Source organism: Acinonyx jubatus, chromosome B2 (genome assembly GCF_027475565.1).
Source record: "Acinonyx jubatus isolate Ajub_Pintada_27869175 chromosome B2, VMU_Ajub_asm_v1.0, whole genome shotgun sequence".
Lineage (NCBI taxonomy): Eukaryota > Metazoa > Chordata > Mammalia > Carnivora > Felidae > Acinonyx > Acinonyx jubatus.
The window spans coordinates 8658604-8681215 of record NC_069385.1 but is presented as its reverse complement, the minus strand read 5'-3'; the positions used below and the strand labels follow the sequence as shown (position 1 = coordinate 8681215).

Sequence of the window (22612 nt, the reverse complement as noted above, 5' to 3'; positions counted from 1 at the left end):
CCCCACCCCCCAAGGTTTCTGGGATTTCTTTCATTCTCCCATCTTCAGGGGCTGGGCCCAAAACAGAGTGGAATATCTTCCTCTGGAACTCACTAGCATCTGAGCCCAAACCAATCACCAACAGAGAAACTTCTCGTCTGTCTTAACATCATCACACGCTCTTCCCCACTCCATGTATAGAAGTTGTATGTCCTAAATTCCATAGACCCTTTTCCTCCTTATAGTCAAGGTCAAGCTTGTGAATCCCTAGAGAAAATTCTCCCCCAAACTTCCAGCTCTTGTATAGAAAGTGAGCCAAGATTTTGATTCTACTCTCGGCTAACCATCCCTTTCCCCGAGGTTTCTGCACAAAGAACGCCATCAATGCCACCAGTGGTGGGGCAAGTAATGGGTACAGGGGACCACCGTGGAGGGAACCTCAAGGATTACCTCAAAAATACTGTATTGCCAAGTTACCGGTGTCCCATTGTCAGCACTAACCCCAAAATGTAACCTCTGACTAGGAGAAAGATGGCAGCAGGAAAGGTTATGTTCCAGTATCATGGCCCACCAACAGAGGTGGCTGCTTTGCTACGTTTTCATATTGGCCCCATATTAAGTCACAGACTGGGTGGCTTAAACAACGGAAACATATCGGAAACGTATCGTCTCAGAGTTCTGGAAGCCAGAAGTGCGAGATCCAGGTGCAGCCACACTTGGTTCCTTCTGAGGGCTGTGAGGAAACTTTGTTCCATCTTCTCTTCTAGATTCTGGTGGTTTGCCGACAGTCTTTGAGGCTCCTTGTTTGCAGATGGCGTTCTCCCTGTGCCTTCACATTGTCTTCCTTCTGTATGTGCCTTGTTTTTTGCACATGCCATTCTTTTCGTAAAGACAAGATTCATATTCATTCTGCACATGGTATTCTCTTTGCAAAGACAAAATATCCATATCATAGATTAGGAGCCCACTCTACTCCAGTATGACCTCATCTTGGCTTAATTACATCTGCAATGACTCTATTTTCAAATAAAGTCACGTTCTGAGGTACCAGTTATGAGGATTCCAATATATGACTGAGGTGCACGGCGGGTACACGACTCAACTCGTAACAGACCCTTTTCTCTTCCCCCAGTTGCTCTGAACAGTTTGAGAGTCAAAAGATTGGACCCAAGGTCGGCTTCTGCTACCTCTCTCATTAAAGAGACACGTCTTCTCTGTCTCAACCTCTTAATTCCGGAGAGCCATGTTTTTTACACAGCGGGACCTGGGATCCGAAACTCTGACTTGAGCAGTCAACATGATTTACGATCGACAATTATAAGATCAAGACGACTAGGTGGAACAGGTCTAAACTGGTGTTTAACTCCACTTTGATTTGATTTGATTTCATTCCAGTGCCCACAGAGGCTCTTCTTACAACTGTGTCTTTTTTTTATCAGTAATTTTCAGCTTTTAGGAGTAACCTCAATTTCATGTACTCATTTCATTTAGCTCCAAATTAAATTACCATTTATATTTAACCACAATTCCAGTGCTAATTAAGCCAAGCCTGTGGCATAACATCTGGCCGCAGTCCTAACCTAGCATGAGTGAGCGCGTGCATGCCTAGGAAGTCCCTAGCTCGTTAATAAGCTAGCTCATTAGGTAACCCTTTTTCTTTCTCCTTTTGAAATTGCAGACAAGCCATACACGTTGTGAGGTCTGAGTCTGAGAGCACAGGCACTAATAAATTCATGAACCCTTATTTCCAAGACATCCGTGTTCTCATTGTTCACTCCCCTTCCAGCACTGAGGTTGTGTTGGGGCAGACTCTGATAGCCCGGGGTTGTCTTGTCTTTAGATGGAGCTTCTCCTCATGACAGGAAGAGGGCGTGAGTGTTTCTTCCCTCCCCTGAAGGGGATCTAAGGACAATAAATGCTCCATCTTTCCTCCAGAATCATAATGGAGAGCAGGGTTTGATCCAGGACATCAAGTTTTAGAGGACAAAGAATCAGGTAGTTATTTTAAATATTGCACAGCTTCTGAGCCCCCTTCCCCCTCACCCCCTGAAAATTTGCCTGGTCGCACAGCCACCATGACAAGTGCATTCGGGCCCTCCTCAGCCACCTGGTCCCTGAGGAGCTGCTGGGACCCAGAGCCAAGCTCCCTGCCTTCCCTCCGCTTTCCTGCTGAACAGGCACCTCATTGTTTAGGGAGCTCATGTTTGCCATAGGCTAAAATTACCTCCTCCATCCCAGATTCACTTTTTCTGCCAGCTCACAGTGTAAAGATACTACCAGAATTTTTTTTTTTTTTTTTTGCCAGATTTGAGTTACCTTTAATGTCAAACATATAGACGGCAAGGGAAATGGTCATGCATATTTCCAAATACATTGTATTATCTCTGGTATCAATTGAAAAATGAAATTTTAATGGATGCTGAACATTCAGTTTGCCACTCATGTTATACGGCTATTCCCACACAGCCCCAAAGATGTATTGGCTGATAACAAGGTTTATACTTGCTCAGAACACTTTTAAAAACTGAGGCCAAGTGGAGCATGGATGACCTCTCAACAGATCATACTAGTCAATGCACACAACTAGATTATGCAGCATGAGAAAACCCAAATCAGAGAAGCAACAGGGGAAAGTCAACGGAGAATTGTCTATAACAGCAGAATCTAGGGGACAAGCCAGAGGAACTGATCGACAGAATTTTAAAAGCAATATCTGGGAAAATATTAGGATCCAGTTTGGGAATGCGTGCTAAGCTAAAAAACTAAAAGGATCAAGGAAGTAACAGGAAATTGGAGCAGCCCGACTGATTTTCCACAGAGAGGGATTCCTCAGCACAGTACTTTTCTTGACGTTTCCAAATTCTCCCATTTAGACCTAGCTACTCGTTGGTGTTCACACATCTGAAATATTGGATCTTTGGCAACTATGGTTACATAACGTTTGCATTTTTTGCAAGTTCATTTCATTATTCTATTATCTTTTAAAACTATGCAAAATATTGTCAACAGAGAGAAAGTAATCATATTGCTCGAACTGGAATGCTTGATTTGTCCATAGTTACAGTATTTACCATGGAAATGGATGAACAGATAATCCTCGGGTCACCTGCTGACACCAATACTGGCTTGGACATGTTTCTGGAATGGGAAAGAATATTTGGCCAACAATGGTAAAAAATGAACTTCCACTCCTAGCTCAAACTTCCAACTAGATTTCTAACAACTTCCCCTCCGAACAGATACACCCCTTAAGAGTTTTCTCTGCTTTGTCCCATTTATCTCTGCCACTTACTCTGTAGTTAAGTCCTTTAGATTCTGCAAGCCACTGGAAATACACAGACTGACTGCATTTTTCTATTGGTTTCTTTTATTGCAATGTGGTACAGGAGTAAAATGCCCTGCAGTCTGATGGGCCATAACGAGAAACGGTCTTCCACTACCAAGGCCTTGATCATGCGCTGGTGGATTTGGGGGGAATGAGATGTGTAAACAGCACGTCACTAACAGGGTAGTTTTGTAAGACTAAGACTGGATCTTGTTGTAAAACCAGTTGAAGTGGGAGAGTTTGTGGATTCAATTCATAGTTCATTCAATAAATATGTCATGAAAGTTGATATTAGGTTTGATATTGCTCTGGCTGCTAGAGATTCAGCAAAGAAAGCCCACCCATCAAGTAAATGATATTACAATATTTGTGGAGGAGGGGGGAATGGGAGACAGAGGATGAACAAATAGATAAATATGCAGGCTAGCAGGTGATGCATTTATGAAGAGAACGAAACAAAATTGGGTCCAGGAGAGGAAGCGATGGCTGGCAGGGACAGGGGTTTGTTTTGTACGCGGGAGTCAGTGTAAGCCTCTGATAAGTGGTTATTTACGCTCCACCAACCCACCCCTCCCTGCCCCAACCGTAGGATTTCTTTACACAGCCCATTCCCTTCCAGTCCACAGCCCACACAGTTGGCTTATGACACTCTACCCCTTTGGGGCCAGAAAACAAAAAATGAGCATCGTTCACCATTAACTTCAAAAGCCACTGAGCCAGGTATAAAACAGAAAGGATTTGAAAAGAGATGTGGTCTGGCATAATCGTTTCTGCCGCCTTCCCTCCTGGCATCCAGATTTGATAACATTCCTTGGGGCTGGGACGGGCATGGAGAGTTGAGTATGAAGCATAAACAGGGAATACATCTGATGGAGTTTCCCAGACATGACTAGACAAAAATCATGTCTGGATGTGTTTAGCTTTTAACTGAACGGGGCTCAGAACCAGAAATATACCTAATCGTTCTACTTCTGAAAAATCAAGTTAAATTCTGCCCCCTCCAGCTCATGACGACGAGAACCAGTTCCTGCCACACAAAACTAAACCAGTCAGTTGCGTGGGGATGTACAAGACCTCGTAAGAGCAGCAAGGATGCCATCAGCCAGCCTGCGAAGCTCCCCTGAAGATTTGTGTCGTGCACGGAAGTGTGAGCGTTGAAGCAAGCCCCGAGCCTGGGTCAAATCCCAGATGCCCCACAACTGACCAACTGTCGCTTAGGCTGCTGCTCCCTCCTATTCAAAACTGCCATAGTGATATTTGGCTTTATGTTTTCTGTGAGAATTAAGGTATTTGAACATTTGTAAAGTGCTAGAGTTGAAACTGCCATTGGATGTTGGTGGCTGCCAGGCCACATATCCGCTCTAGGGAAAGCCTCTCCAGGCAGGGTTTTTTTTTTTTTCACTCTTGGTGGCCCTTGTCACACAGTGCCACGGGGGTCACACAGGTGCACAAGCCAAAGATAACGAGGATCCAAGCAGGACATGAGGTGCCTTTGGGTAAAACTGAGCGGTGACCTATTAACATTCCCTTCCTTGGTGTGGCTGGGGCAGATGCACACACGAGATGCTTGACCTGCTTCTCAATATGTCTGAGCCACCATCCGAGCCCTCCCTGAAGCCTCCTCCTCCTCCTATAATCCCCATCTCAGGAGGCTCTGGGACTTGGAGTGACCTTATAGCTCAGAAGAAGCCGACAGCCCCATGTGGCTCTTGGTTCCCTTTGGGTTCTTGCCGTAAACCCTCATTTTATATAACCTCAAAGAGCACATGAATATCCGTTTGCATCAATAAATAAATACAGCATATAAACAAACCCATAAAATACAAGTAAACTAACAAATAACATGCAAAGCTGTTCTTGGGCAAGTTGCCAACAAAGCAATAGGTCTTTTGGGATGGTGAAGGGGTGCTCTGCAGCTATGTGGGCTGTATCGTTTGTTAGACACTGTGTTTTATAACAGCAGGTGGAGATGAGCCCGTTGTCTGCCCCATGGACCCCTTCCCCTTCCTGGAAGTCCTCTCTCTTTAGAACCAGAAGTGGGTGCCTTGGCCAGGGAAGCATGGAGGGCCTCAGGGCTGATGGCAAGGTGGGGCTCCCTCCTGTGTTCCGGACTTTTGACTTCCTCTCGTCGTGGTCACGGGGGTCCTGGCCTCCCTAGGGACTTCGGATTAAGTCACGGTGGCTGTCTCAGAGCGTGTGTCTGAGGACTGAAGGAGCTGCTTTGGAGACCCGGGGAAGGGATGGAAGGAGCAGGGGCCCCCGCAGCTGTCTTTCCTCCCACAGCAGCCACCCCAGCATGGGGTAGAGATGCTGCTGCTCTCTGTGTGCCACATGTAGCTGCTGCAGAGAAATGGCAGTCCCCAACACACCCATAGCATTTGGAGTATGTTTAGTCACCTGCAGATAGTTACAAACTGTGCTGGAGGGGTTGGTGCTAGATGTTTTGGGGACCACTCTTCTAGACAGGAGAGCACTCCAGGAGCTGCCTAGGAGGAGACAGTTTTGGAGGCGCAGGGGGATGTGTTGGAGACGAAGCGTGCGTTCTGACCAGAGAGGGACAGAGCCCCACCAGTCACCACCCAGCGAGGGCGACTCATTTAAGGGAGGTCAGCGTCTTCCAGAAACGCTCCGCTCTTTTCCTGACCTAAAAGCACAGTTTTCTATTTATCTTTTGTAGACTGGTCTCATGAACAATTCACTTTTAATCAGAGCCAATCGTCTTATCAGTAAAGTAGTTGAAAAAGCTTCCCACGTGGAGGCAGACCAGACATTTGTGAAGAGCTGTGCCGGCTCATGTTGACAAAAAGCTTTAGAGACAAGATAAGATCTTTTTCAAGATGTCTTTCTTTTTCTAATGAGAAGATGTTTCTTGCAATCAATGCGATCATCGCTCAGTAATCCCACAAGCCTGGGGCTGAAATCTGTAGCTAGATTATTTTTTTGTTTTGTTTTTTGGTCAGCCATATTCAAATCCTTTCAAGTTTGATGGAAGGAGTAAGAAGAAGGGACGGTAAAGAGGGTACGTCTTTTGTGGGTTTTTTCCCTCCTAAAAAAAGGTGGTAGTTACTGGAAAGGAGAGTTTGAAAGGATGTAACAGATTCAGGCGCTCAGTCACAGCTTGCTGATTTCCTCCTCCGTGCACCCGCTGAGTCAGGCCCTGGGAACAGAACCGGCCACGGAGTTACAGAGTAGCTTGGGAGATGGACGTTTTTCAAATACCACGGAAACAGATGTGTAATTATGAGTCGGGCTAACTGTCACAGTGTTCAGGAGCTGTGAGCATGTCAGGTGCAGATTGACCGATTCTGAGGGAGGGACTGGGGGTAAAGCTAGCATGAGAGGGGAGGCATGCGTAGCGCCGGGCCTAGGGAATGGCATGTGCAAACGTCCTGGGAGAGGATACAGCTCTGAGAATTCTTGGAGCAGAAAGAAGGCTGCAACATCTTGAGAGCAGGGAGCAAGCGACAGAGTGGGATGAAGGGAGAGTCTGGAAGGACCCAGACCACATAAGGCATCAGTGGCTAAAGACCTATAAAAGTGAATGGAGAGGTTGGGAGGGCAGTGAGGAGCAGGGTGTAATTAGATTTACATTAAGAAAAAAAATTTTTTAATGTTTATTTATTTTGAGAGAGAGAGCGTGCGCGCATGCAGGGGCAGAAAGAGAAGGAGAGAGAATCCCAAGCATGCTCTGCGTGGTCAGCACAGAGCCCAACGCGGGACTCAGACCCACAAACCATGAGATCACGACCTGAGCCAAAATCAGAAGTGGGGTGCTTAACCGACTGAGCCACCCAGGTGCCCCTTAATTGGATTTACATTTTCAGGCCAACCTGGCTGCAGGAGGAAGGATTGGAGCCTGAGGAAACTCTGGGGCAGGAAGGCCTGGAGAGAGGCCATTGCGGTGGAGTTGGTCCTCGAGCCCCAGTCTGGAGAGGAGGTGACGGGGAGAAGGAGAAATGGAGCAGCCAACAGAGGTAGTAGGGGTGAAATTGGGAAGACCCAGCCACAGACCGGATATGGGGGGGTGGGGGGAGTGCCAGGGCGGCTTCCAGGTTTTTACTGCGCACAGAACAGGAAATACTGGTTTTTCAATTTTGTTTACATTTCTATCAGTTTCCTAGAGCTGCCATCACAAAATTACCTCAAACTACGTGGCTTGAAGGGACAGAAATTTATTCTCCGATAGTTCTGGAGGCCAGAGGTGTGAAATAAAGGTGTCAGCAGGGCTGGGCTGCCTCTGAAGGCTCTAGGGGAGGATCCTTCCTTGCCTTTTCTTGGCTACAGGCAATGCCAGTAGCCCTTGGCATTCTTTGGCCTACAGCTGCTTCACTCCAATCTCTGCATCTGTCTTCATGCGGCCTTCCTTCAATGTGTGTTCCGTCTCCATGTCTAAATCTCTGTCTCCTTTTCTTACTAGGACCCCAGTCATTGGATTTTAACTTGATTACATTTGTAGGTACTCTTTCTGAATAAGGTGACATTCACAGGTCCCAGGGATTAGGACTTCAGTATATCTTTTGGGGGGGACACAATTCAACCCACTACATCTTAGGATAATATTCTGTTGTAGCTGTTGATATTGTGTACAGACATTAAATTTGCTGATATTTTCCCTGAATCTCTCAGTTGTCCTCAGTATTGTTTTCCAACTTGTAGATTTCATATAGCATGGTCAATTTCAACAGCCCTACAAAAGAGTTCAGATTGGTGGAGTCCCTATTATGAATTCATTTTATAGCTTACTAGTTTCTCTATAATTAAAGACCTTTCTCATTTTCCTAAAAGGTCTTTTGGGTGAAGATTTCTATGGTTAATTTTATTGATGACTTTTATTTTTTTCCTACGGAAATATGGCAAAAGACTATCTCCAAAGATGATAACAGTAGAATTTTATTAAGAATATCATGTGTGTGACGGTCTTATTACCCTGAAAGAGGGTTTCACTGGTCCAGGTCCCCAGCTTCTGGAAGAACTAACATACCTAAGCCATGCCAAATTTGTGGTGGTTCTTTTATTGAAGTATACATGCCTCCAAATGCATTTCTCTAAAGACCCGGTCCCATGGTAAATACGGTGCCCTCAAGGCAGAACCACTAGAAGTTTTCCAGAGTTAAAGTATTGTGGCAAATCTCAAATTGTTGCAAATGCTTGTATATTTATCCGTGTTCATGTATGTAACTTTCCCTAAAACAATAGTTTGAAAAACGGCCCAATTTATTTTCCTAAGTCTTTAGGAAAAATGAATAAATTATTGTAATTTTCCAATCCTATAACTATGTATATTCTGTAAGTTTATATACCCAGAATATGATTTTCATCAGGCATAGCATTATTTACCTTTGTCACTTGGCCTATTCCATTTATTATAGTCTACACTGCTATCAGGATTCTATCAATAGGCCTTCAATTTGGCCACTACTAAGATGCATAGATTATAGTTCAGCCTACCGAGAGACCTGTCCATGCTCCTGTTGGCTGTGATAAGTAAACCCCCCAGGCCCCACTGAGATCCCTACCTGCTAGCATTTGGGTTCCTTGACCTTCTAAACCTCTGGGTCCCTTTATACCTCTGGGTCCCATAAAGTCTCAGGATCTTGAATATTGCCACTTAGTTCAGCTATAGCCATGAGCTTCTTAATCCCAAATTAATAACTAAACCTGAAGGTGATCTCCACACTATTCCTTTTTTTTTTTACCACTTTATTGAGACATAATTGATACATAAAATTATATAAGTTGAACATGATTTGACATATGTATATATTAAAAAATGACTACCACAATAAGTTGACTTAATAACTCATCACTTCATATAATTAGCTTTTTTTTATTGAGATGGTGATGAGAACATTTGAGATTTACTCTCTTAGCAATTTGCAAGCATACAGTACAATATTGTTAACTTAATCACCATGATCCCCAGAACTTAATCATCTTATAACTGGAAGTTTGTACCCTTTGACCAACGTCTCTATTTTCCCAACTCACAGCACCTGGCAACCAGCATCCTACTGTTCCTATGAGTTTGACTCTTTAATATTCCACACGTGAGTGAGATCGTGCAGTACTTTTCTTCCTCTGTCTGACTGACTTCACTTAGCACAATGCCTTCAAGGTCCATCTATGTTGCTGCTCATGGCTTAATAATACTCATTGTATTTATATTCTTGCATTACATTTATATTCCCATTTTTATTTAGCTGCTGTGAATATCCAATTTTCCTAACACCATTTATTTAAGAAACTACCCTTTCCCCATTGCATATGCTTGGCTTCCTTATCAAATATTAGTTGACAGTATAGCACGGGTTTATTTCTGTTTTTTTGTTTTTTTTTTTTTTTTTTTTTTTGTTCTATGGGTCTATGCATCTGTTTTATGCTAGTACCATTATATTTTGATTACTATACATTTGTAATCTAGTTTGCGATCAGGAAATGTAAAGCCTCCAGGTTTGTTTTTTCTCAAGCCTGGTTTTGGCTTTTCAGGGTCTTTTGTGGTTCTATATGAATTTTAGGATTTTTTTCATTTCTGTGACAATTTCCACTGGAATTTTAATAGGCATTGCATTGAATCTATAAATGGATTTTGGTACTGTGGGTATTTTAACATTACCTTTTCTGATCCATGATTGTGGGCTATCTTTCATTTATTTGTATCTTTTGGCATTTCTTTCATCAGTGTCTTATAATTTTCAGTATATAGATCTTTCACTTCATTGGTTAAATATATTCCTAAGAATTTTACTGTTTTTTATTCCATTGTAAATGTGATTGTTTTCTTTCTTTTTCAGAGAGCTCACTGTTACTGTGTAGGAATGATCTCTTATGTTGATTTTGTATCCTGAAACTTTACTAAATTTGTTTCAACAGGTTTTTAGTGGAATCGTTAAGATTTTCTCTACATAAAATCATATCATCTGTAAATAAAGACAATTTTACTTCTTCCTTTCCAATTTGGATGCCTTTTACCCCTTTCTATGTCTAATTGCTTTAGCTAAGATTTCCAGTACTATGTTGAATAGAGATGATGGAAGTGGGCACTCTTGTGTTGCTCCTGATCTTAGAGAAAAACTTCGTTTTTCACCAGTGTGATATTAGCTGTGGACTTGTCATATACGTCCTTGATTATGGTGAGGTATATTCTTTCTATATCTACTTTGCTGAGGGTTTTTATCATGAAAAGATGTGGAATTATCCAATGCTTTTTCTGCATCTATTGGGATGATCATGTAATTTTTATCTTTCTTTCTATTAATGTGGTGTATCCCGTTTATTGATTTGCATATGCGAACCATTCTTGCTTCCCATGGATAAATCCCACTTGATCACAGTATGCTCTTTTTTTGAAAATGTACTGTTGCATTCAGTTTGCTAGTATTTTGTTGAAGATTTTTGCATCTATCCATTTTCATCAGGGATATTGGTCTGGAGTTTTCTTTTCTTGTAGTGTCCTTATCTGGGTAATGCTGGCTTTATAAAATGAGTTTGAAAGTGTTCCCTTATCTTCATTTTTTTGGAAGAGTTTGAGAAGGATTGGTATTAATTCTTCTTTAAATGTTTGGTAGAATTCCCCCGTGAAGCCATCTGGTCCTGGAGTTGCTTTTGACTGGAAATTTTTGATTACTAACTCAATCTCCTCTTTGTTATTGGTCTGTTCAGATTTTCTCATTTTTAATGATTCAGTCTTGGTAGGTTGTATGCTTCTACAAATTTATCCTTTTCTTTAGGCTTTTCCAACTTGTTGTTGTGTAATTGTTCAGAGTGGTCTCTTATGGTCTGCCTTTCTGTGATATCAGTGATAATGTCTCTCTCCTCTTTTCATTAATCATTTTATTTAATTGAGTCCTCTCTCTCTTTTCTTCTTGGTAAGTCTAGCTAAAAGTTGATTTTGTTTCTCTTTTCAAAAAACTAACTCTTAGTTTTATTGGTCTGCACCATTCTTGAAGACTGATTCTGGCCAAGGTAAAGAGTCAAAAGGAATAAAGCTTCAATTTAGTAGCAGCCTGGGACATTCATTGATTCAATTCACCACCATTTGTTGAGCATTTATTATATGTCAAACGCCGTGCAGTAAACTGTGTACAGATGAAAGGCCAGGTATTTCCTTCAAAGAGCTCACAATCCAGCAGGCAAGAAAGAACACAGAGTGGGCCATTTAGTAGAGTAGCAATTGCTTCATAGTGATAACTGGGAGAAAATGTACTGCTACCTCAGATTCTGATCACTCAAACTGAGCTAGATTACCCTATATCCCTGGTCCTCTGGCCGATGAACAGCCTTGTCCTGTTGGAATTGATGCCTATACCGGGCATTTTCCCTTTAACCCGCTGTGTCCATCTTGTTCTGTGCTGGGTTCTATAGGCAGCTGCAACATCATCCATTGCCCTAGGCTTACAGTGGCATTTACAAGCAACAACTCAGAAGACAGAAGGAGCTGAGTTGCAGACAGAGTGTTGGTGGCTTCCCCAAAGAATGTAACTCCCTCCACATGGCCCCCTCTCTCTCAGGAATCCAGTGAGCATTTCTGGCCTTCCCCCATCAGGCCCAGGGGGCAAAAGGTCTCCTTGTTGAAATTGGCCCTATGGTGTTTCATCATTCCATGTTCATTTCTTTTAAGCTTATTCATGTTTTTGCAAATAATCGTAATATTAAACTTTCCTTAATTATCCCCATTTAATGTGCCATCTTTTCCTGATGAGATGCTTGTATCCTTGCTTTACCCTTGAACTTGTTGCTGAAGGTCATGGGTTGTGGGATCATTTCTAAGGAATGCGATAGGCTGATATTCGAGTATCAAAGTTTGCAAATTACCTACTTCTTTATGTAAGTTAGAACCGATTCAAATATATGCCTATGAAAGCATCACTCTCCCTGGAATTATTCCATCCTTTCTTGTGCAAGAGCGAAGATGGAATCGCAGCAATCAGCTGGGACTTTCTCCTAAGTGTGACACACATGGGAGGACCATCTTGTGTCCCCTCAAAGTTCTCCCCAGAATGGATTCCCCAGCCCTGTTCCTCTTTCTGGAGGATGTCCTGTGCACTTGTCCCTGGATCAATGAGCTTCTTAGTACATTTCCTGGATGAAATCTGAATGTCTGAACACCTGTGTTGGGATATAGCCTCTGCCCCACCCAGAGCCCCCAAGCATACCTTCCCCACCGCACCTTTGTTACATTAGCATTGTTTCTTCACAGACACATCTGCCTTACTGTTTTGCCTTTTCAGAAGACAGTGAAGGATACCAAGAAACCTGAGCGAAACTCTGTAACTGAACACACCCTGGGGAATTCTTTTGCAAATACTACTGGGTTCGGGTGGGTTTCCATCACTGGCTTTGCCTGGACACGTCAGATTCACCTTGAAGGAATTCACTAAAAGAAACCACCTGGTGCTATGAAGTTGTGTCTGAAACCACCATGACTTGTTTCAGTTGATCGGCAGGTAAGGAATGATGAATTATGATCTCAAATAAAAAGAAAGCATGTGAGCAGAAGAGGAAGGAGAAAGAGAGCAAGCAGCTCAGCCATGTAGGCAGATAAACTGTCCCAAGAAGCCTGTCTGTGGCCGTCTGGGAGAATGTTCCTCTGCGAATTCCTCTCTCACCACAGATCACAATAAAGTCAGAGACGGTCACGGTCTGGAGGCGGAGACATTGTTCTGTAAGTCATAAAAATGGAAAGCCTTTTTCTCTTTTGCTAAGAGATCAGCTTACCAAATGGGTTTGGGGAAGGGGGTGGGTGAGTAAATGTGGTCAATCTGATTAGAAGGTCTAGGAGCCAATTCTTTCTTCACAGTTCATTTCCTTTTTGCGAGAAATCTGTTTCTACAAAAGAACACTGTCCTGACTGACTTAATAGAAAGTGGAGTTTGAAAAGTTTATAATGGCACAATCAGATCCATAATCGCTGATTAACATGAGATTTGTGAAGACACATGGTAAGTACACAACTCCTTTAAGTTTTTAAAGCATTACGTATGACTGTATTTTTTAATGGCCCCTTTTAGCATGTGATGACCATACCTGGTCCCCAACTTATATTGGACCACCCAGGATAAAGGGGCTTAAAGTGAATGAAGGATCCATAAAAGACATACAGACGCAGGGAATAGGGATCACACCAAGTACTTAAACACCTAACACAGGAGAGACTATTTTATCCATTCTGGAAGATTCTATCATAAAGGAGTATTCTCCAAACAGCTAAAAAGACACAAAAACAGTAGTGCTGTTTCTGTAAATACAATCTTGCACAAGCCACTACATGTCAGATTGATGAACCTCCTCCAGTTGATGCTGGCATGGGCCCTGGGTCTAGCGCTCCCACTCACCATTCCTCCGAGGCCCCTACTTGGAACCCTGGCACTCTAAAGGAAACAGTTTGGAAACCTCTGGAAGCATTGGCTCAGCTGTTCTCCACATACATTCAAGACAGTCCAAGAGTAAATGGATTTGAGATATGGGAGTAGGAAGGTCGGATAAAATAAAGGACTTTTAAAACATTGCACAGAAGCCCCCGAACAAGATTCCAGTGGCTCCTAATTGTTGATAAAAGGAAATACAAAAGCACCTCCTTTAAGGCCACCCAGAACTGAGCATTCTGCCTAACCCGGGAACCCTGAGGTCATGATCTGGCCTCAGTCTTTCTCTCCAAGCTAACCTTCCACTGCTGGTCCGTCTCTCCCAGGTAGCACAACAGCGTCCTGTGGCTGTTGGGTTCCCACCCACCGGCCGCATCTGAAATGGAGCAAGCCTGAACTGAGATGTGCCAGAGAATAAAAGTGGATTTTGAAGATATAGTATGAATAAAGAATATAAAGGTCTCATTAGTCATTTTTATTGGGGCCCCCGGTGGCTTAGTCAGTTAAGTGTCCGACTCCTGCTTTTGGCTCAGGTGATGATCTCACAGTTCATGAGTTGGAACCCTGCATCAGACTCTGTGCTAACAGCACAGGGCCTATTTGGGATTCTCTCTGTCTTCCTCTCTCTCTGCACTCCCCACCCGCCTCATACATGCGCACTCTTTCTCAAAATAAATAAGCTTAAAAAAATAATTTTTATTTTAATTGCATCACATTTTTGACATGTTGGGTTAAACAAAACATATTATTAAAATTAATTTTACCTGTTCCTTTCTCCTTTTTAAAAAATGTGGCTGCTGGAAAAAAGTGCATTACCTATGTTGCTCGCTTGCACCTTCGGCTGGCATTATACTTCCATTAGCACGGCTCTAGCTATGGTCACCAAGTCGGATGACCACAGAGGCTGGCTGGTGACACGGGTGGTCCCCCTGGGACGTCCGCAGGCAGCGATGGGGACCGTGGAGTACGTGCCTACAGCCAGGCGCCAACAGGGCCTCAACTGTTCCTAGCTCTCCCAAGTTTGTTTTTTAATTCAAGTATAGTTGAAACATCACCTAAGTCTTTAAAGAAACATTGGCAATCAGGTTCTAAATGTGTGTGGGCAGTGAGGGAGCCTGAGCGCACGTGAATTTGCCAAATTTTCAAAAGTTCGCAACTGTCTCATAATTTTAAAAGCTAATGTAGCACAACACTGTTCAAGTTGAACGATACCTGTCGGGAGGCAGACGTGACCCACAGCCGGCAGCGTGTGCGGCACGTTCACCCCCTCCCCCTTCCCCCCCTCCCCCACCTCAGCACCCCCCCCCCACACTTCCCCCCTACCCCCGCGCTGCCTGCAGCTCCCCTCCACCCCCAGCCCAGGGCCTCCCGGACCCAGACGGGCTGCATCCTACGTAACCTACGTTCTGGGCTCAAGTGCCCCACCCGAGGCACCTAAAGATACGGAATAGAGGGCTGTGCAATGACGCGATCAATAACGCTTCTGGAATCTTCTTGCTTTGGAAGTTCTTAAACGGGAACAAGTTCCTGCCTTTCGGGGTCTGGGCTGTGGTCCTGCCCTGAAGGGAGAATGAGGAACCAGCTACTTTACCTCGAAAGACCCCCTCCTTCAGACGTTTCTGCAAAACGTAAAACGTTCGTTTCGTCCTGCCAGACGGAGCTGCTGTAGGTTTTCTTCTGTGCTGGGGCTGAAAGTTGAAGAAGGAGGAGGAGGGGGAGGCGAGCAGGAAGGGGGGGAGAAGGAAGGGGAGGAGGGGGGAGAAGGAAGGAGAGGAGGGGGAGGAGATAAGGAGGAGGGGGAGGGGAGGAGGGAGGAGGGGGGGAGGGGGAGAAGCTGAAACTGAAATTCTGGAATGTAATTTTTAAATGAGGCCTGAATTCTAACCTGGAGCCACAGAGCCAGGAGGGGATTTGGACCTTCTCCCTTCCCTGCTCCTTGTAGCTCAGGTTGCAGACTGCACGACTGGGGGGGGGGGGGGGGGGTGAACTAGAGGCCGGGTCTGTGAGTGGCCAGGCTGGGACCAGGTTGTTGCCGGGCCGGCCCTGAGTCCAGGCCCCTCAGGGGACCATGCGGAGCTGAGCAAGCTGCCCAACCCCGCGTCCTGAGTCATGAGATCAGGCGGGGTTATAAAACCACCCTTGCCCACACTCTGTTTTGTGGCATGTCCGACGTTTTAGAAATACCCGAGGTCTAAATTCTGTACGCAGTTTTTAAAAATCTGGTGATTTGAAATGTACTGACTTGCGTTTCAACCCTGGGAGTAAACGTCCTTTTCGGTGCCCTGCCGGACCTTCGCTTCACCAACTGTGCAGACTCGGCGAGAGGAGGACCTGGTCTGGAGACACAGGCACCCGCAGGGTGGCCTACAGGTCGGCCGCTGGCCCCCTGCGCTTCTGTCCTGCCCCAACCTCAACAATTATGACGTTTGAAAAATTTCCGCTATTCAAATAACAATAATAAGCATTCATGAAAAACCCGAAGTACTTTACGTCACCACCTGGAAGCCAGCTAAAGTGCCCACTGCGAAAACAAGGAAGAAAATACGAAAATATGCCCCAAAGAGAAAGAATTAAAACTCGACTCTTCTCTGGGAGAAAATGAAATCGAGAAGCTCAAGACCAGGACCTCTGAGAAATGAGTATATTTGGGAGAAGGTTCGATTTTCCAGCCACTGGTGCCTCAGCTTTGGGCTTTCCATTTGCTGGGCTTCTCTAACACCTCCGGCACCCAGCAGCGTGTTCACGGGGTCACCTGCTTCTGGTAAACTGCGCACGTGGGATATTTGGGCGGCTGCGGTCAAGACACTACCTCTCTGCACTTGAACTTCCCTTTTGTCACACTTCCCTGATGTCAGGTAGCACTGGCGAGTCCAGGGGAGTTTTGGAGATCTGTCTTCTTAAAAGAGAAGCTGAGTTGGAGATCTATGTATATATTTAATCTCACAGTGTCTCCCATGTATATAGTTAAGTCATGGCCATCGGTCCTGATCCAGGAAGGGCTTCCAGGAATTCTCCTGCCACGCACCTGCTGACTTACCCAGCTCAGACAGAGGTCCAGGGATACGGGATATCACCATGTGAACGGGTCCTCCAGCACCAGACCTCGGACGCAGGTGGGCAACGGAGGAGAAACCCGCTTTGACATGAGGAGTCTCCCCGTGGGAAGCTTTCTAGCATCAGGCATGGAAATTGTAAGTTAAGGACTTAAGTTCTCACCAATGCTTATTCAAAATTAAAGTTTTCCCCTACAGAGAATATACTCCCTAATGCAGTGTATGGTATTATAAATGTGAAGCGCAGCTTTGCCTTGTTTTTGCTTTGTTTTGTTTGGGAATCCTGCAGAATAGCATTTATCAGAACTCCTGTGTCTGAAGTCCATCCCTCCCAGTCCTGGCCCTATTGGTAACATACCTGATCTTCCCATGAATCAGGCATCGGTTGATTTATTAACGCGAGCGGAAACTAAAACCTGTTTCGTGGACCAGCCCATCTCAGCCGCTATTGGTCTTTACTTGAACTTGTCTGTTTTGCTAACACTAGGCTGGGACTCTGACACCAGCTTCTGGCCTTCCTTCCGTCTTGTCAACTCTCTAAATTCCATTCCTGGCTTGGGAACCCTGGTTGTGCTGTGCTGAGTTTGTCCTCATGTTCCCTCTCCACCCAGAGACAAGGGGCCCTGTCCCTCTCAGAATCTCCTGGGGCTCTGGCTTCTCTTCTCTGTGTGTCTTTGTCTTCGCTCATGCTGAAGTCCTGGCTTACAGTGTCATTGCTGCAACCTCTCTGCTCAGTCCCCTCCTATTTTTCCAAGTCTGCCTGCTTGACCCTGAATGTTGATTTTTGGCTCCAGATGGGTAGCCGCACCCCTCCTCCATGCTAGGCCAGTTCCCGGAGCCCAGGCCAAGGCCAGATCCCTGGACACCCACTGCCAAGGAAAGAAATTCGGACACACGCAGCTCAGTTTTGCTTTTTCCCTTGGTCTGAACTTTCCTGTTGCCCCACATGAGCACTCCCGCCCTCTGCAGAATATCCCTGGCTCACTCCAACGGTGGTAGGAAGATAGGGTTTGGTGATTAAGTTTATCAGGCTAGAAGAGTTGCGAGTTACCCGGCCCAACAGTCAGGCTGAGGCTAAGGCATCATCAGCATCCTGCAGAACTCAGCATTGTTAACCCCTGGGTCCACCCAGCCAACCTCCCTTTGATCTAGAAACGAATCAGCTTTCCAGGACCAGGAATGCCATATGGATAAACTTGGAAGGGATTATTTACTCCGCAGGCCTCACTGTCTGATTTCATCTTTGTTTTGGAACATCCGCGGGAAGGTCAGGCATGAGAAAGTGATCACACTCGTGGATCCTTTTGTCTTTCTTTCTGGGTGGTGCTGTGTTTTTTTGTTGTTGTTGTTGTTGTTTTTTGTCATCCAGAATGAAGAGGTACAAATGGCTAGTGTATTCAAGAAAACCTTCCTAACAGTTTATGGTTACAGTGAACATAATCCAGACACTTTGATATAAGACAAGTCATACAGGAAAAAATATTTTTGACCACAAAGTGATGGTAATCTCTGAGACACAGCATTTTGTTCATTGCAGGAACTGTTCTCCAGTGTTTCACCGACCCTTAAAGGTATGTCAGCAGAGCTGGTAACATCGCAAAGGCAACTTGAAAGAGAGCGCCTGTCAGGCACCCTATCTCAGAAATTCAAAAGCTGATGAGGAATTAATGATATTATAGTTCCAAATTTAAGTGGTGAAACATCCCATTTCTCTACTTCTGTTTGATTCCAGCCAAGTAAAAACACATTGAGAAAGTAGCCTTTGGTCTGAATCGGACCGAAGAAACCTAAGAAGTATGGCGAACTAGGAGGTAGCAGCTTCATGGACGGCAGAGCTCCCCTAGGCTTCCTCCAGACCCTTGCGGTGGTGAGCCCTGGCTGAAACTGCCACCATTCATGGATGGACACCAAGGATCCCATCTGGTAAAAGGACCACAGGCCAGAGTGACATGGCCAGCATGGGTTGGCCTGTAGGGATAGACTTACCCCAGGAATTCAGGGTTCTTTCCTGAATTCCTTTTGAAACAGTGATCCCAACAAACAGACCGTGTGGAGCATGTTTGTTGTCCGAAGACTTCAAAGTTAAAAGTCGTATGATGTTGATCACGATATGTAGTGATTTAAATATTGAGCTTTGCTCATGTTACTAACTCACTTTAGATCGATTATACCTCAACTGCACTAAGTCTTTCTTGAGGTGCAAACTACGTCTGATGCCCGTCCCAGACACGTGCAGGCTCTGAGGTCCTGGTGCTATTTGGGATGTGATGTCCCCAAACCCAGACCTGAGCACCTGGCTGCAGGGGGTAGGAAGCGGGACTCCATCACTAGGGGCAGTGAGAGAAGCCAATGGGAGTCGACTCTTTTGGGATGAACTAAAGTCAAAGGCAGGCACCTGGTTCGACTGAGTCACTGATTCAACAAGGAAGGCAGGAAATCCACTTCCAGGCGGGAGGCAATGGGAAAACAAGTGAGGAAGAGAGAAGGGGATCCAAGCAAGGTGTAAGAAACATAGTTTTGGGAAATAAATAATTCACAAGTACTTCTCAAATAACCAGTCTTTTCTAGCCTCATTAATCTGTGACTACAAAGTAAATTGCATTTCTTTCTAATATCATAATTTTATAGTAAAAGTTCCCTAGTGCCTAATTGGCCATCATGACATGTCTGATTATGTCACCCCAGTTAGTGTGTTTTTAAGTACTGCTTCTATTGGTCATCCGCTGTCATTGGCTCCTCTCACTGCACCCAGTGATGGAGTACCGCTTCGCAATCAGCAAAATTAATGGCTAAAATTAACAACTCAGGCAACGACAGATGTTGGTGAAGATACGAAGAAAGAGGAACCCTTTTGCCCTGCTGGTGGGAATTTATCCAAAGGATACAGATATGCTGATTTGAAGGGGCACATGCACCCGAATGCTTATAACAGTGCTATCAACAATAGCCAAAGTATGGAAAGAGCCCAAATGCCCATCGATGGATGAATGGATGAAGAAGATGTGGTATATATATATATATACAATGCAGTATTACTTAGCAATCAAAAAGAATGAAATCTTGCCATTTGGAACAAAGTGGACGGAGCTACAGTGTATTATGTTAAGTGAAATTAGTCAGAGAAAGACAAATATCATATAAGTTCACTCATGTGGACTTTAAGATACAAAACATAAGGGAAGGGAAGCATAAATAATATAAAATCAGGGAGGGGGACAAAACATAAGAGACTCTTAAATACAGAGAACAAACTGAGGGTCGCTGGAGAAGTTGTGGGTCGGGGGATGGGATAATAGGCAATAGGCAAGTGTTTGGTGAGCACCAGGTGTTATATGTAGAGGATGAATCACTGAATTCTACTCCTGAAATTATTATTGCACTATATGCTAACTAACTTGGATATAAATTTAAAAATTAATTAATTAACTAATTGGTTAATTAAAAAAACCAAGTACCCTCCTTAATGCCCATCACCCATTTAGCCCATCTCCCCACCAACACCCTTCCATCAACCCTTGGTTGGTTCTCTGTATTTAAGAGTCTCTTATGGTTTGCCTTCCTCTCTGTTTTTATCTTCTTTTTCCTTCCTCTCTCTGATGTGCATCTGATTTGTTTCTTAAATTCCACATATGAGTGAAATCATATATTTATCTTTCTCTGACTGACTTATTTCGCTTAGCATAATACACTCTAGTTCCATCCACTTTGTTGCAAATGGCAAGATCTCATTCTTTGTGATCGCGGTGTAATATTCCATTGTGTATATATACCACATCTTTTTTTTCAACATTTATTCATTTTTGAGAGATAGAGACAGAGCCTGAGCAGGGAAAGGGCAGAGAGGGAGGGAGACACAGAATCTGAAGCAGGCTCCAGGTTCTGGGCTGTCAGCTCAAAACCACAAACTGCGAGATCATGACCCGGACTGAAGTCTGGTGCTTAAACAAATGAGCCATCCAGGCGCCCCGATACCACATCTTCTTTATCCATTCATCAGTTGATGGACACTTGGGCCCTTTCCATAATTTGGCTACTGTTAATATCACTGCTATAAACATTGGGGTACATGTGCCCCTTCAAATAGCATTTCTGTATCCTTTGGATAAACTCCCAGTACTGCAATTGCTGAGTCACAGGGTAGTTCTATTTTTAATTGTTTGAGGAACCTCCATACTTTTCCAGAGCGGCTGCACCAGTTCCCACCAGCAGTGCAAAAGTGCTCCCTTTTCTCTGCATCCTCACCAACATCTGTTGTTTCCTATTTGTTCATTTCCATTCAGACAGGTGTGAGTTGGTATATCAATGTGGTTTTGATTTGTATATGCCTGATGATGAGTGATGTTGAGCATCATTTCATGTGTCTGTTAGTCATCTAGCTGTCTTCTTTGGAAAAGTGTCTGTTCATGTCTTTTGCCCATTTCTTCATTGTACTATTTGTTTGTTGGCTGTTGAGTTTGATTAGTTCTTTATAGATTTTGGATATTAACTCGGGGGCCATCTTAGAAGCTGCCCTCTCTACCACACTGCTAGATAAGTTGCTAAAATCCCCTGGCTTATTGCCTGGCTCCCACTGCTGTTATGACTGCTGCTTTGGTTGTCAGTGGCCCTAGGAGATCACCACACAGATGCTCACAGCTCCCCATAGCATGAGTGAAATGGGGCTCTGCCCCAAATGACACTTCACCAAGAGCCCCTGGGATTAGGAAATCACAACTCACAGAGTAAAACACAGCTGTTTCTGAAGGGTTTGTTCTTAGGGTTCATACACAGGCCCCCGACTGACCCCACAGGTCCCCTCCCAGGGAGCTCCTTACCTGGTCCCAGCCCAACCACATGGCAGGGCCTGGGTCACATCTCCATGAGAACTGCAACAACTCTTCAATTTTCACAGTCTTCCTTTTCTAGGTACCTCGCTTCAGGATTAGTGTTTCCCCCAATGACTGAGGTTGAAAACATCCATTGTGTTTCAGTGAAAAGCCCCCTGCCACCCAGAGCGTGTGGTCTGACTCCTTGAGCTAAACAGGACAAACACAACCCATCAAACACTCCAAAGTCCAAAATCACCCATTGTCCATTCTCTCAGTCCTAGTTATTCAGTAAAATGCCATTCAGGGGACCTCAGTGTCCAGCCCAGTTTGTGTGCCATGCTTTTCCATTCCTCCTTCTATCATTCCCTCCAGGGTCAGAGGAAGAGAAAATCAGCTAGGTGTCCCTGCTGCCCTTGTCTTTACCTCCCAAAGTCCTAGAAACAGTTCTTAGATACGATCACACGCTAAGAACAATAATGTTCAAGCACAAGGCAGCCTAGCTCCAAGGGGGAACAGTGCTAGTAAAATGCCCAATTGACATTACTAGCTGCAACATTCAGCCTGGAGCATCTTTATTTGGGTTACTTTATTGCATTCAGGGTTTCATCAGGACACTGTCTAAGCAGTTCTTCTAGAAGAGGAATTAGAAGATATTCTAATCTCCACCTCAAAAGATAGAAAACCGGGGCACCTGGGTGGCTCAGTCGGTTGAGCATCCGCTTCAGCTCAGGTCATGATCTCACGGTTCATGGGTTTGAGCCCCACATCGGGCTCTGTGCTGACAGCTTGGAGCCTGGATCCTGCTTTGGATTCTATGTCTCTCTCTCTCTCTCTGCCCCCCTCCCCAACTTGTGCTCACAAGTTCTCTCTCTTGCAAAAATAAACCTTAAAAAAAAAAAGTTTTTTGGCTCCCCAAACCTCATTTTCCCAGCTTCAAAGTAATGCAATGCAAACTCCAGTCCCCATCAGGCACTCTCACACAGTCTCCAGAGTGTTGGTCAGGGATCGTAGGGGGGTGGGGGAGGTGGTGTTTAAATGTCTGGGGGATATTCTGTGGGCTAAAGCAGCCCTTCAACATGCTCAATG

At 44.6% G+C, this 22612-nt stretch overlaps 1 long non-coding RNA gene across 2 annotated transcripts; it reads left to right on the top strand.

The window, feature by feature from the left end:
- Positions 1-15025: 15025 nt before the first annotated feature.
- Positions 15026-18929, top strand: LOC106965981 (uncharacterized). 2 transcript variants are annotated; one of them, XR_008298870.1, is made up of 4 exons: positions 15026-15330; positions 15844-16856; positions 18256-18289; positions 18451-18929. It is a non-coding gene; the product is annotated as an uncharacterized LOC106965981 (long non-coding RNA). The 2 variants fall into 2 exon arrangements; XR_001428719.3 differs by lacking the exon at positions 15026-15330 and having other exon boundaries at positions 15660-16856.
- Positions 18930-22612: the final 3683 nt, after the last annotated feature.